Source organism: Rhinopithecus bieti, unplaced genomic scaffold (genome assembly GCF_001698545.2).
Source record: "Rhinopithecus bieti isolate Rb0 unplaced genomic scaffold, ASM169854v2 scaffold_60, whole genome shotgun sequence".
Taxonomy (NCBI): Eukaryota; Metazoa; Chordata; class Mammalia; order Primates; family Cercopithecidae; genus Rhinopithecus; species Rhinopithecus bieti.
This window is the reverse complement of record NW_016803192.1, coordinates 2,211,896-2,228,472: the sequence shown is the minus strand read 5'-3', so window position 1 is coordinate 2,228,472 and position 16,577 is coordinate 2,211,896.

Sequence of the window (16,577 nt, the reverse complement as noted above, 5' to 3'; positions counted from 1 at the left end):
CTTCTAGAAGGAAACACAAAATATTTTGTAACTTGAGTTAGACAAGGATTACTTACATATGATACCAAAAGCATAATGAGTAAAAGAAAGAATCTGATAAATTAGTCTTCACGAAAAATAAAAAGTTTTTGCTTTTCAAAAATCACTGTTAAGAACATGAAAATGCAAGCCTTAAACTGGGAGAAAATATTAGCAAAACTTATAACTAGTGAAGAAGTTATTTATTCTATTCTATTATTTATTCTATTATTTATTCTATTCTAGAAGGCTATTCTAGATCGGCTTTCCACATATGTTTTCAAATCAGCTTGTTAATTTCTACTGAAACTCCTACTGATAATTTGATTAGGATTGCATACAATTTAGGATTGAACTGATATTAATAATATTGAGTCAGGATATATAAAGAACTCTCAAAACTAAACAAAAAGAAAACAAACTAATAAAGATGAACATAAGATTTGAACAGATACCTTCCTAAAACTTCAGGAGTCTGGGGCAGGAGGGTCACTTGAGTGCAGGAGTTTAAAACCAGCCTGGGCAACATGGTGAGACCCCGTCCTGCCTCTCACCCACACCAAAAAAGATATATTAATGGCAAATAAGCATACGAAAAGATGCTGAACATAATTAATTATTAGGGAAATGCAAATTAAACCTACAATGAGATACAACTACATACCTATTAGAATGGCTAAATTTATTTTAATAATTGGCTGTGACAGTCTCACAGGTTGATGATGTTGGGAAATGAGTATGGTATTTTCCTATAAAATTAAATACATTTGCCTCATGACCCAGGAATTACACACACACACGCACATACACACCACACACACACATGCACACACACTCCCGTGCATAAACATTTAGAGAGTATGTTTAGAGGGTATTATTGCCAAAAAACTGAAAACAAGCCAAATGTCCTTCAACTATTAGATGAATAAACAAGCTATGGTTTGTCTATATAATGAATGCACCCAGAAATAAAGAGTAGTGAACTAGTGACACATGCAATAATATGGATAAATCTCAAAAGCATTATTCTAAGTAAAAGAAACAAGACTCAAAAAACTACATTCTGTACAATTTCGTTTATATGATGTCATACAGCATATGTTGAAAGAGCAAACAGAGAGATAAAATAAATCAGTGGTTGGTGGAAGGCTAGGATGTTGCAGAGTGACTGACTACATGCAGCATGAGGGACATTTTTGGAGTGATTGCATGTTCTATATATTGATGGTGATTGTGGTTACATGACCAAACCTAACTACATCAAAATGCTCCCTGTGTTAGCCCTTCTGAAAATACTTCACAGAATCATAGTGTAATGCATTAATGGAAATGGCTGATTTCACAGGGTATTCCCCAGCATAAAACTTCGGTTTATGTTGATGGAACATCTTTCTCATAGCTGGCTTTTTTTTTTAACACCTATCTAGATAAGAAATCCCTTTTGGCAAGAGCTCTAAATTTATATTAGGTCAGAATGTTTGGTGACACATTGGAGAATTACAGAACTGGGGCTTCCTTATTATGTAATAAACAAGAAACCCTCAAAGTTCTAAGCGTGTAATATTTCTTAAATATCTTATATTTCTTTTCTGATAGTCTGTAAATCATCTTTTCAAATTAGGAAAGCAAAGGACACATAACCATTTATCACATATAAAAGCCCAACTAGGAATGGGGGTGGGTTCTTACATGTTTCTAAAATCCAGTTAAGGAAAATGACCACATTTAGAAGAAAGAATGACAGAGACTTGATTCTGTTGCAAAACCACTAGGAAAGATCAACCTCATATACATGGTCAGGGTCAATAGAAAACAACTACTTTGCACCTAAAGCCATTTGTTTTTGAACAGCCTCATTAATTTTATCTTCTGAAAAGAACTTGGCCATCAAATTTATATCAAACACCAGAAGGCTGTCTTTTGGTTTTGAAAGGTGTCTGAGTCACTTAAGAATCACAGGGTTCTGTGCTTGAGGAAGAGCTACTTTGGTGTTGAAAGGTGTCTGAGTCACTTAGGATATGTAGAAAGATGGCTCTTTGCCAGCATGTGGGTTATCTAACATCTGAGCAGCCCAAAGTTCATGTTGGCTGTTTGCATTAATCACCATAATTTGACTAACAAGCCTGAAGTGACAGCTCAGCATCAGGATGGCACGAGGGCCACAAACTGAACAAAGACAAGAATTAAAAAAGGAAGAGTGGTGAAACAGAAATCCCCCATTCCCCTCCACGGCAGTTGAGAATTTCCAAAATGTCACTAAAGGCATCAACAATTCAAGCAAAAGAGATAGTGAGGGGGAAGCGCAGGTGGGAAGAGCACAATTCCAACTTCAAGTTCTCTTATTCGTGGCTTTACTTCTTCCTACAAATCTTAGCCAGTTTCTGACTTTGGGCTGTGGCTCTGTGTGAGGTGTAACCATTCCTAGACCCCAGGGTAACATGGTTTCATTTGCTACCCTGTTCAAGAATCCAGGGGGCCGGAGCGGTGGCTCATGCCTATAATCTCAGCACTTTGGGAGGTCAAGGCAGGCAGATTGCCTGAGGTCAGGAGTTCGAGACCAACCTGGCTAACATGATGAAACCCTGTCTCTACTAAAAATACAAAAATTAGCTAGGTGTGGTGGTGCATACCTACTCGGGAGGCTAAGGCAGGAGAATCACTTGAATGCGGGAGGTGGAGGTTGCAGTGAACCGAGATCACACCACGGCACACCAGGCAAGCCAACAGAGTGAGACTCCACCGAAAAAAAAAAAAAAAAAAGAAAAAAAAAGAATCCAGACTGGGCCCATCTAATTGCAAATAGTCAGATTTTGCTGTTTTTCCTTCAAAAAAAATAATCATTCTATTTCCAAGACCTGGATAAATTAGAGGTTTTGTTTTACAATTTTATAAAATAAGAATGAGCATTTTATTTACAAGAAACAGAGTAAAGCTACATCCCTTACCACCACTACCACCACCCCCTCACTCCCCTCCACCCCCCGAACACACGCAAAGGCACAGAAATAAATGACCATTGAGCACAGATTACTTATTTCTTAAGTAATTCAAGTCAATCAATTGGCTTAATTCCTAGGCAAGACTTTTAACTTGTCAACAGTTTTTCAACTCAACCTTGTCTTTCAGTTTGCCTGTAGTACATCACCTGCCAAGTATTATGGCTATATCTTTTAATGAAGTATGGGCTCCTCAACTTAACCTACTGCTCATGTGATGACACCCCTCCCTGAAATCAAGGAGCTTCTCCAAAAATTCTCTCTCATTTCCTGAACTGAGTTCCACAGAATACTATTTCCATGGGATGTTATTTTGTGTTTAAAAACAACAACAACAAAAGGTTTATGTGATGAGATGAGACGAGCAAATATTCATCTGTGAGAATCTGTTTTGAACAAACTTAAACAAAAAGCAGGACTCCTCAGAACCTTTCATATGTGTGTGCCTCGTGAATCTCCACAAGCAAATATGGCATACGAGGTTTCCCGAACTTACTTGACAAACGAGTTCATTTAATTCTCTCATTCACAACACCTACTGTTTCATATAATACAGTTTGGGAATTTCTGTCAAACTCATAATTTCTTTTTCAAATAACAGGAGAGACTACTTCCAGTTCTAAACACCCAACACTATATTTCATCCTCTGGTCAGAATCCCACCACCAGCTCCTAGCTGATTTGCTGAACAGGTTTAAGTGACGCAACCGGATTCCAACTTCTCCTGCCTGAGTTTGCCATTGTCTCATCTCTCCAGGTGCTACAGTTGCATCTCTTATAGAGAGTAGATTTTTGAAATTGGATTCATCACAGTTATATCTTATGATTACTTCACACATGTGATAACACCAAAAAGAATGTGCTCTCACATCACCCCACGTTAATTCATAGCCCAGGGGTATATCATGTTATCTACCCTACCAGATAGTCAGCATGTTCCCTTCTGCTCCCTCTTAACAAACTAAGTCTTTAAATCTGTTACTTAGTGGGTAGCCATAACACATCATAAAAGATCCTAGATATTTAATGAGATAAAAATAGATATGACTCTACTTTTCTTTCAAGCCATAGCTAGTCTTCTTGCTCATAAAATAAAGCCTTAGTTAGTGGCTCGTGCCTGTAATCCCAGCACTTTGGGATGCCGAGGTGGGTGGATTGCTTGAGCTCAGGAGTCCAAGACCAGCCTGAGCAACACAGCAAGACCTTGTCACTATTTAAAACAACAACAACAACAACAACAACAACAACAACAACAACACCTTTATTTAAAAGGAAAACAGTTTCTCTTTACAACTATATATCTATCTGATAACAACTTTTGATTTCTGAAAACAAGAAAACATAGTGATATACTCCCCTTTTGATTGCTATTTGAACGTTATTTCAGTTTTCTTTAGAAGTAAGAATAGCTGGGTGCGGTGGCTCATGTCTGTAATCCCAGCACTTTGGGAGGCCAAGGCAGGTGAATCACAAGGTCAGGAGTTCGAGGCTAGCCTAACCAACATGGTGAAACCCCGTCTCTACTAAAAATACAAAAATTACCCAGGTATGGTGGTGCCTGCCTGTAATCCCAGCTACTCAGGAGGCTGAGGTAGGAGAATCGCTTGAACCTAGGAGGTGGAGGTTGCAGTGAGTCAAGATCATGCTACCGCACTCCAGCCTGGGTGACAGAACCAGACTTCGTCTCAAAAAAAAAAAAAAAAAAAGATAAGAATAAATTTAATTTGGAGAAGTATTTATTTTGATTAACTCAAAAATTTCTGTACATATCTTACTCTGTGTATGTATGTGTATGTCTGTGTGTGTGTTAAGTGTGGGTTCTTAGCATTTGGAAGAAAACAAAGATTGCTGAGGGTGGGAGGAGGTGTCTCCTGTTTTCACAGAGATGTCAATGCTTGAGTCATCTTTGTCATTTTCAAACTCAACTGCTTAAAACTGAGTCACAGGGGTGGGGTGAAGTGGAGATTAAACTGAGTTTTGAAATAAATCTAACAACTGCAATAGGTGGTCACCCACAACGGTCACCCAAGGAGGCCTCCTCACACATTGCTCCCTCATATACATTTTCTGGTTCTTTTCCATCACTCACTGGAAAGAATGTGTTAGGCTATGTTCATTTCCGAAATATGCCCTCTCCTTTTGGAAATGATGTGGTTACTAGCAAAACAACTCTAAATATTTGGACTTTTATAGCCTACCACCAATATATCCTGAGGTTTTCCATATGGAACAATAGTTAACTTATTAAAACCCTTGGAATAAAGATCAACCATTTTTTTATTCTTATATATCAGCATTATTGTGAGGAATAAATGAGTTGGTATTTGTAGGATAATTTGAGTAGAGCTTAACACAGAGTGTGCGTACTTACTAAATGTAAATAATAAATGTCAGCTATTACTACTACCATCACTACTTCTACTACTGCTGTTGCTATCAGTGCCTCATTCAATCTCAGAGTATTTCCTTGAAAATTAAACCTGTGAAGTATGTTTTAGAATCCTGGTTCTCAAAGTATAGTTCACATTGTCTGCAGACCAACAGTGGCAGTATTACCAGGTAGCTTGTCAGAAACACAGAATCTTTGGTTCCTTCCCAGATCTACAGAACCAGAACTTGTGTTTTAACAAGATCCATGGGTTGTTCATATATATGTTAATATCTGAAAAGCACTCAGACAGCAGAATATTCTGGCTAATGGGATACAGTACATATAGATTATCAACTCTCAAAGACTTCAAACAAGAATACAACAAAAGAAACTTACTCTTTCCAATTGTGAGGGACAAACCTGAGACACCAGAGGTCTGCTTAAATGCCCTGTATTCTCAGGACACTCGTTGCTAACAAGGGAGAACCGAAAGAATGAAGGCATGGTTATCACTAGTGCTTATTAACTAATGGACATTTCATCTTGTGTATTTCTTTGGCACCTCAAATATAACATGTCCAAAAATCAAACTCCTGGACTCTGTATTAGGTTGGATTTTCCAGACACACATGCTGAAATGAAGATTCCTGTGACAGTGATTTATTAGAAATGTTTCCAGAAAAATCTAGTATGGAAGAGGAGAAGCAGAATTGGAAGAGAAAGATGTTAAGTAAGGAAGAAATGTCTAGCAAAAGCCCATGGGGAAGGAGAAGCAATTGTGATTCAGTCACTCGAGGGACTCTGGAGATAGTGGAACTCCTAGCAACACAAAGTGTGGTCCATACACCGGCAGGTCAACATCACTAGAAAACTTGCTAGATGTGCAAAATCTCAGACCCCATACTAGTTCTACCAAACTGAAATACACATTTTAATACAATCCTCCAAGTGATTCATAGGAGTGTTAAAATTGGAAAAAATACTGGTATATTTCATGATATCAAAGCAGTTCTAGCTAGTAGCAAGGATGGAGAAGTATTTATATTCCATTGCTATGTCAGTTTTTGGTTAAGGGCTGGTCCTAGAGTCCTTAATTTCCTTAGTAAATTCCCTTCCACATTCTGCCTTCTGTGCATGCAGGCAAAGGAGTTTAAGCAGGCTGAGGTGAGCCCCTGACAAGGAGACCCAGGATCTGGCTGCGCTCAAGGGTTAAGAGTGAAAACACACCAGGAACTGGTATGCAGGGAAGTGATCAAGAAATCCCAGGAGATTAGAGGCAGAAAACAAACAAGGCCCGCTAGACTCCATTTACCTTTTTCCTCATTCTGCTCCTTCTCTAGTCTTTTCTAATACATATGTTATTTGCCATCCATAGAACTCTGAGATCACTTTCTGTCACTTTCCAAGACCAATGGGGATCAGTCCTCCCAGCTCTATCTCTGCAAGAGTTCTCAAATCTGTCCTCCATTCTCCATCACCCTGCCACTGCCCAAGTTCAGAGCTATGGTATCTCAGACCATCACATTCCCTTTCTAAGTGCCCTCAACCCCACCTTGTGTCTGCCACCTGCACACATCTTTCAAGTTGAGCATCCCCTGCTCTTCCATGCCTTTCCTAATTCTTCCAGAATTGGCCATTCTAACTTCCCATAGCAGCATTTTTGGTATATTCTTCAAATGAAGCTGGGATGGTCTTCAAGTGAAGCATTTGTCTTATTATTGCTATTTTTAGTCATTTATAAGATCTGTCTATCCAGATAGATTCTGAACTGCTTGAAGATAATGTGATGGCACTTCCTGTGCATAGCACATAGTAGGTGCTTGATGAATGCATAGTAAATAAAGAGGTATTGATTTGAAAGTGTTCTTTAAGTACTTGAGCCTATGGACAGGTGCTTTGAATCTAAACTTAAATTTAATAAACTTCTCAAGGATGCAAATGCTGCATGAAATGAAAAGGAGATGAATAAGAGATGTTATACATAACCATTTCAAGCTTTCCAATAGATACCACCTCACTCATTTGTCACTTAGCAGATTCTCTCTGCTGCTTTGGGAAAATTTAATTGTAATCTTTAATGCAAACAGTTTTCTCAAGAATTGGTCACACTCATTTGACAAAAGCATAGAACAGCTACAGTCAATCACTGTATTTTAGCTATTAGACACGAATTTTCATATCCATTGCAGAATTGAAACTGTTTTCCAAATACAAGTCTTGAGAATAAATGCTGTTTACTTTTACTGATATCATTCCAGAACAAATGGAACATTTGTAACTTGAGTAATTAGCATCTGATCCGTTCTTCTTAAATTGTGAGCATCTCCCTCTCTCTCTCCGCTAGTGCTCTCTCTCTCTCTCTCTGGTTTAATTAATGCTAATGCATACTGCCCTACAAGAATTTGCAAGCTGTACTGAGAAATAATGCAGTGTTAGTTTTGTAATTTAGTGCACAGAGCACATTTGTGCAAAAGCTTTGTAAACTGGGCCCGTGGTCAAAAGGAGCAATTAGCACTTTGTTAGTATGCAATGATGTACTAATCTGTGCAGTCCCCAAAAGCAATTGTCTGTTCCATTTTGCCCTCATGTGCAAATTTTTTCCAGTATATACAGCACTACTCCAAAAATAACACATTGCCTGCCTGGTGCTATAAATTGGATTCATGATGATGAAGACATATCAATTAGAAAATATCTTCTGGGGTGAAAATGTACATGAGTTTGGTTCTACAATTTTTAGCAAAATGAGGAAGTTGATGCATAGCCTTGACAAGGAGCTATAGTTTTCTGTTCCTCACTCAAATTTCACAAATGAAATTGTTTCATTTTTATAGAAAGACTGTAAGATGGGCATTTGGTGGGAAAACAAGATCTCAAACCAGAGTAGTTAAACCCAGAATCACATGGATGTCGATTTCATTAACACAGCAGGACTGATCCGCATTTAAACAGATGCCATCCGTTCCTTTATTTAAATAGCACGTAGGAAACATAAAAATTTTGTGCATTCTTTGGACTTCTCAAGTTCTTAGTAAAACACATGATTATGTCAGTTGAATAATAAAAGCAACAATAATACCTTGCATTTTTAGAATAATTCTCAGTTTTCCTAAGGTATGTCAGGTACACCAGCTCATTTGAGTCTCACCACACATCTGTGGGTAAGCATTATCATCACCATTTTGCTGATGTGGAATCATGAGTTCAGAGGTTCAGTGACTTGTATAAAATCACCCAGGAGGCAGTATTGTATAGTAATTCAAAGCATGAGTTTTGAGGCCATGCTATCTGAAGGCAAATTTCAACTCTGCTTCTTTCTGGCATGAGACTTTGGCTTCACCCTTCTGCACATGTTTCCTCAATCTGTAAAATGATAATGATAATTATACAGTAGGTCCTCATTTAACATTATCTATAGGTTCTTGAAGGCTGTTACTTTAGGTGAAATGACAAGTAACAAAACAAATTTTACCATAGGCTAATTGATATAAACAAGAGTTAAGTTACTACAGCATATTTCAGGTCACAGAAACACTACCAAACTTCCAACTAAAGATAAAAACACAAATCATGAGTGAACTCCCATTCACAGTTGCAATAAAGAAAATAAAATACCTAGGAATACAACTTACAAGGGATGTGAAGGACCTCTTCAAGGAGAACTACAAATCACTGCTCAAATAAATAAGAGAGGACACAAATAAATGGAAAAACATTCCATGCTCATGGATAGAAAGAATCAATATCATGAAGATGGCCATACTTCCCGAAGTAATTTATAGATTCAATGCTATCCTCATCAAGCTACTATTGACTTTCTTCACAGAATTAGAAAAACTGCTTTAAATTTCATATGGAACCAAAAAAAAGCCCATATAGCCAAGACAATCCTAAGTAAAAAGAACAAAGCTGGATGCATTACGCTACCTGACTTCAAACTATACTGCAAGGCTACAGTAACCAAAACAGCATGGTATTGGTACCAAAACAGATATATAGACCAATGGCACAGAACACAGGCCTCAGAAATAACATCACATGTCTACAACTATCTGATCTTTAACAAACCTGACAAAAAGAAGCAATGGCGAAAGGATTCCCTACTTAATAAATGGCGTTGGGAAAACAGGCTAGCCATACGCAGAAAACTGAAACTGGACCCCTTCCTTACACCTTATACAAAAATTAACTCAAGATGGATTAAAGACTTAAATGTAAAACCTAAAACCATAAAATCCTGGAAGAAAACCTAGGCAATATCATTCAACACATAGGCATGGGCAAGGACTTCATTACTAAAACACCAAAAGTAATGGCAACAAAAGTCAAAAATGACAAATGGGATCTAATTGAACTAAAGAGCTCCTGCACAGCAAAAGAAACTATCATCAGAGTGAACAGGCAACCTACAGAATTGGAGAAAATTTTTGCAAACTATCCGTCTGAAAAAGGGCTAATATCCAGAGTCTACAAAGAACTTAAACAAATTTACAAGAAAAAAACAAACAACCCCATCAAAAAGTGGACGAAGGATATGAACAGACACTTCTCAAAAGAAGACATTTATGCAGCCAACAAACACATGAATAAAAGCTCACCTTCACTGTTCATTAGAGAAATGCAAATCAAAACCACAATGAGATACCATCTTATACCAGTTAGAATGGTGATCATTAAAAAATCAGGAAACAACAGATGCTGGAGAGGATGTGGAGAAATAGAAATGCTTTTACATTGTTGATAGGAGTGTAAATTAGTTCAACCATTGTGGAAGACAGGTGGCAATTCCTCAAGGATCTAGAACCAGAAACACCATTAGACCTAGCAATTCCATCACTGGGTATATACCCTAAGGATTATAAATCATTCTACTATAAAGACACGTGCACACTTATGTTTATTGCGGCACTGTTCACAATAGCAAAGACTTGGAACCAACCCAAATGTCTATCAATGATAGACTGGATAAAGAAAATGTGGCACATATACACCATGTCATACTATGCAGCCATAAAAAGATGAGTTCATATCCTTTGCAGGGATGTGGATGATGCTGGAAACCATCATTCTCAGCAAACTAACACAAGAACAGAAAACCAAACACCACATGTTGTCACTCATAAGTGGGAGTTGAACAATGAGAACACATGGACACTGGGAGGGGAACATCACACATCAGGGCCTTTCAAGGGGTGGAGGGCTAGGGGAGGGATAGCATTAGGAGAAATACCTAATGTAGATGATAGGTTGATGGGTGCAGAAAACCACCATGGCACAAGTACACCTATGTAACAAACCTGCACGTTCTGCACATGTATCCCAGACTTAAAGTATAATAAAAAAGATAAAAACACTTCTAATATTTATTTTTTATTTTACTTTAAGTTCTAGGATACTTATGCAGAACGTGCAGGTTTGTTACATAGGTATACATGTGCCATGGTGGTTTGCTGCACCCATTAACCCATCATCTAGATAACACTTCTAACATTAAACATTGAGATAAATGTGAGATATACATACATTTAAGAAAGATTAATAAAAATTAAGATAATTATTTGCCCAGTTATTTCAGTTCAGGGTCATAGGCAGGTGGAGCCTATGCCAGCGCAGAGCTCAAGGCAGGAACCCCCACTCTGGGCAGGATGGCATTCCCTTGCAGGGCACACTTGCACACACCCACGTCCACTTAGGCAGGGGCAACAGAGAGATCCCAAGTCATCTAATGTGCACATCCTTGGGATGTGAGAGGAAACCGGAATACTCAGAGAAAACCCACACAGACATGGAGCAGATGTGCAAACTCCACACAGTGTCGTCAGCTGGAAATGGGTAGAATAATTATGTTGCTCAAGTTCCTGTCTCAAGGGGTTATTGTGAGACTTACGTATAAAGCACTTAAAATACAAATATGGCAATATATGAATTAGCCATTATTATTGTTATAATTATTTAGCATATAGTAAGTGACACAGGTAAGACTTATTCTCAGATGTGAAGACTTTCAAAGGTATCAAGTAAATATAACTATTCTTCCTTTTCAAGGACCTATTTTTCAGACTATCAAAAGCATCAAACATATTTTTGAAGATGAAAGAGAGCTTAAGGGAAATTAATGCTATCCAACTTAAGAAAAAGCTATTAAAGAGATAGTGAATATTGTTCTTTATTATCATCAAAGAATGCTATAATGAGTTAGTAATAAGCTGAAACATGAATTTGATTTGATATAAAGAAATAGTTCTGATAGTGAAGAAGAAGAGTTTTCTTAGGGAGTGTAGTACGTTGCAAAAATGACCACAATCCAGCACCTCTCTTTGTAGCAATGACTCTAGAAGGCCATTCTGCAGCTCCTGCTATCAAGAGGTGGAGCCTGTGTTCCTACCTAATGATTCTAGGATAACTTGTGCTTTGCTTCAGCAAATAGAATGTAGTGGAAGTAAGGGTGTGCTAGTTCTGAGTCTAGGACCCAAGACTTTATAGCTTCTACTCTTCCTCTTGAAATACTGCCCAGTTATCATGAGCTAGCCTGCTGGACTTTGCGAGACAGAGTCCATTTGATCCCTTGTCCTAGGCAACAGCCAGCAAACCCAAGAGGCAGTCATCTAACTTACTGGCAACTGACTGCAGGTATATGAGCAAGTTCAGCTGAGTCCAGAAGAACCACCCAGCTGAGCCCAGGCAAAATTGCTACCCCACGGAAATATGAGCAAAATAAATACATGTATTTTTAATTTGCCATATTTTGAGGTAGTTTGTTATGCAGAGAAAGCTAAATAACTCTAGGAGACTATGACATTTTGACCTTAAAATCCTTGAAAACAGCATAGGTATCTCCCAGTGGAATTTATTTAGGAAAAAACCTATATGGGATAACATGAGGAAATAGGAGATTTTAGAGGATTTGTTCCAACACACATACTTCTCTAAGTTTGTGAAATGAAGGTTTAAATTCCAGCTAGAGGGTTATTTTCCATTTGTAAGGAAATGGCATGATCTTTCATTCATGCATTCAGTAATCATTGTCGTTGAGGAGCTACTCTGTGCCAAATGCTAAGAAAATGAAGTGGTCTCTTTCCTAGAAAAAAATAAAAATTGTGGCAAATGTAATTTTGACTCTACTTGGTTTGCTATATATTATTAAAATCAAGTTTTAAAAGAAAGACTGCATTTCCATAATAGTCACATAAGCTTAATGATGACATTACGTGAAAAGCAAATAAGTTACAAAGATGTTTTCAGAGTACATTTAAATAGTTTCTATATCATAAATGTAACAATACCTACTTGTAAAAATTTGAAATCTAGGACAGGCATTTAAGCAGAGGTCAGGCCATTTCATCCTTTGATATTCAATACAAGTTGGTAGACCAAGTCTGAACCCTGACACTCAACTTTTACCAAAGTCTATGTGTCAGTCAACATTTCCTGTCATACAAGTCTGACACATCAAGTCTGGGCTACCTTATTATTTTTCTTCTTTTTCGTATTTGGTTACCATAATTTTATTGTAATCCTCATTCCCAAGAAATTCTTCCTCCTTTACATTTGCTTTTTTCACTCTGTATTTGTCAGCTGTGGTTGGTGCCACTGCCTCTCTCTCCTCTGGTCTTGGCAGTGGGGATCTTTTCAACTGCAGCACCATGCTTCTTTGGGGACCAATACCCTTACATTTGGGGTAGTAGGATGGTACAAAGCCCTCTCAGATTTCTCAGAGAAATCTGAGGCTTCAAATGGGAGGTTTCATTCTCTCATATTTGCAAAACACTTTTTCAATTTTTCTCAGTTGCCTGGAGCATAGTACATAACCCACAGTGGTTTCTCTTTCATTCATTCACTTGTTCATTAACTCAACAAATAAATATTGAGCTTGGCAATGTGCTGGGCTTGGAAGATACAAATGTGAGCGAAATAGTAATTTGAATTCTGTCCTTGAGGAACTCATAGTCTAGTGAAAGAGAGAAAACTTTATCAAATGGTTATAAAAACAAATGTAAAATTGCCTTTAAGACAAGTGCCACCTGGTATATGAGTATTTTATAATAGCTGAGGACAGAACATGCTTCCCTTAGGTAATATCACTTGAAGTGAAGTATGAAGCCTGTGTAGTAAGCAAATAGGAGAAGGATGTAAAATAATACAAAACGGAACGAGCAGAGAAAACTGTGAGTGCAAAGACACTGTGGCAGGAAGAGGCATAAAGATTTGGGACTACAAGGCAGTCAGAGTGGCTGGGATACAGAAGGTCCTGGTGAAAGTGTGGGTGGGATGAGGAGGCAGAAAAAGGTGGAACAAAACTAGGTAGCCTTTGGCAAGGAGTTTTACCTGTGTCCTGAATGAAGAGAAAAACCAGTGAATGGTCTTGCAGAGTACCAACATGGGTAGAGTGGCATTTTGAAAAGATTACTTTGGCTGCAGTAGGCTGTAAGAACACACTGAGCTTCTGTTCCAGAAGAAATCCCCAAAAAGAAATAATATACAAACTACAGCTGAATATTTAGACCAAGGAACTAGAAAGAGGAGCAGGTGGAAGTGGTCTAAGAGAAGACAAAAACCAGTATTGGGCTGGAAAGAAAGTAATCAGGATACTTTGCCCTCCAGTTGTAGGACCCACATTCTGGGTGGGCTTTTTTGCTTTTGTTTTTTGTTTGTTTTTGTTTTGAGACAGAGTCTCACTCTTGTCACCCAGGCTGGAGTGCAGGAGCGAGTTCAAGGAACTCCAGTATGAGTTCCTTGAGGACAGAATTCAAGTTAATATTTCACAAGATCTGGGCTCACTGTAACTTCCACCTTCAGGTTTCGAGTGATTCTCCTGCCTCAGCCTCCCAAGTAGCTGGGATTACAGGCATGCACCACCACATCCAGCTAATTTTTTTGTATTTTTAGTAGAGATGGGGTTTCGCCATGTTGACCAGGCTTGTCTCAAACTCCTGACCTCAGGTGATCCACCCATCTCGGCCTCCCAAAGTGTTGGGATTTTGGGCGTGAGCCACCATGCCCGGCAAGGGTGGTTTGTTAAACATGCAGATTCCAAGGCCCCATCCCACAACTTCTGAGTCAGAATCTCTAGGAGATGAAACCTGGGAATCTGTCTTGGTGTTTCGAGTCAACCATGACTAAAAATTACATTGTCTAAGACAGGCAAGTAAGTGATAAAATGATGAGGTTGAAACTATTCAAAATTCCACGAACTCTTCCATGTGAGATCTGAGCAAAGAGGAAGAAGAAAAGGCACAGATACAATGAAACAACATTAGACATGAGTTTTCTTCCAGGCTTAGTCATGGCAGCTCCCTGTGCCCTGAGGTTTGTCCCAGGATCTCTCTGCCTATTGTCTCATCTGCACTGCACTGCCAAAGTCCCTTCCAGCTGTTAATGCTAAATTCTAAACTGAAGCATCTATGTTGATTCCTACTTTCCCTACAAAGTGATGTCAGGCATTTACCTTCATTTTGTTCTGATTACCAACTGAGACTTGTTCATAATACTTTTAGGGTTAGCAAATTATTCCCTGTAGGCCAAACCCAGCCTGTCCCCTGATTTTGTATGGCCCAGGAGCTGAAAATGGCTTTACGTTTTTAATGACTGAAAATAATCAAAAGAAGACTTATTTTACGATGCAATAAAAGTATATGAAATTCAAATTCAGTGTCCACAAAGAAAGTTTTATTGGAACACACAGCCATACTCATTCACATATGGCTGATTTTGCTCCATACATAATTCACAAGGTCAGAGTTGAGTAGTTGTGATAGAGACAAACTGGTCCACAAAACCTAAAATATTACAAATTTTTTTTAACAGAAAAAGTTTCTGACTCATGTTTTACATTAACCTCTCAGCCTTTTTGGTTAAACTACTGATAAATTGCCAAGTTCCTCTGAAACAAATAATTAACTTGTAATGCAAATAATTGTCCCATAATTTAAATATTTTATACATTTGACTTTTCATGCTGAATCTTCTTAAAGCCCTTATCTTTTATCTTATGACTTTTGTATTCTGACTAACTTACTGTTATTCAGGTGAATCAGAAATGTATAGCATCATTAAGGATCTAACATAATTATCAGTCCACTGTACATTGCCTAGGCTTCTCTAGAAGTATATCAGACTAATAAGACAGAATCTACATATAGTCTCTACTTCAATTCTAATTGACTTATCAAAAACAGAATTAATTACTTTTGGCTTCAAACCCATCTCTTAGTCTTCCATTCTGGGTTAATACTCTACATTTGAATGATAACATTTTATGAATATGCAAAATGCTTTTGAAAACAGTAAAAATCAGATAATTCACACTATTGACAAGGAGGCCCAATACAGATTAGCACATTTCTTGGGAGAGAGGATTAATTAGAAAAAAAAAATGATGTAAGTTTACTGAATTACCCTGTAAATTGTGCCCAGAGAGACACACACTGTTGACAAGAATCTTTCATTAAAGATACCATAACATATTTGGTAAACATAATGGGAGTTGCACTTGCAGGAGACCTCATTACAGCTTTTGGCTATGAAATCTTGGTGGAGAAGTGGGGTGAGACTGCTGGGTTTTCTGTGAGAAGTATTGAGTTTGTGGATTATTAAAGAGGTGAGAACCAGTGAAAAAGTGGGGTTAGGCTGTACAGCACTTTTCAAGACTCATTCCATCTTCAATGTTTAGACTGCTAGAGAGTTTTTCTCAGATTCAACTAGAGTCCAGGAAATATCTTTTAAAGTATATTTATTATTTTGTTTTAATTTTGTTGGTACCAGGTGCTACTGTTTTTAGCAACAGAATCTTTTGAAGGAGAGGAATTGGTATGGGGGAGAGAAATAACAGACTGCTATTAATAACCTTTGGATGTCACCTTCCCTAGCTTTTCCAACTCCTAATAGGCCCACAAAGGGGCAGACAGTGTTTTGAGGCCCACTGGGACAAGAAATTAAAATTGCTTCTTCTGGCATGGGCCAGACTGGAGTAATCTTATAAAGATAGCAAAATTTTTTTCTTCCCACCTCCACTCTTCAACTCACACCTTTTTTCTAATCAGTTATTTGTTTATTATTTGACTATCAATTCAACAAGTATTTATTTAGCACCTGAAAGGCACCAGGTTAAACCTCTGACAGCTCTGTAGAGAGTTACAAGAAGTAGTGTCATCTCTTCTACCTAACCAAGGTAGGAGAGCGCTGTAACAAACAAC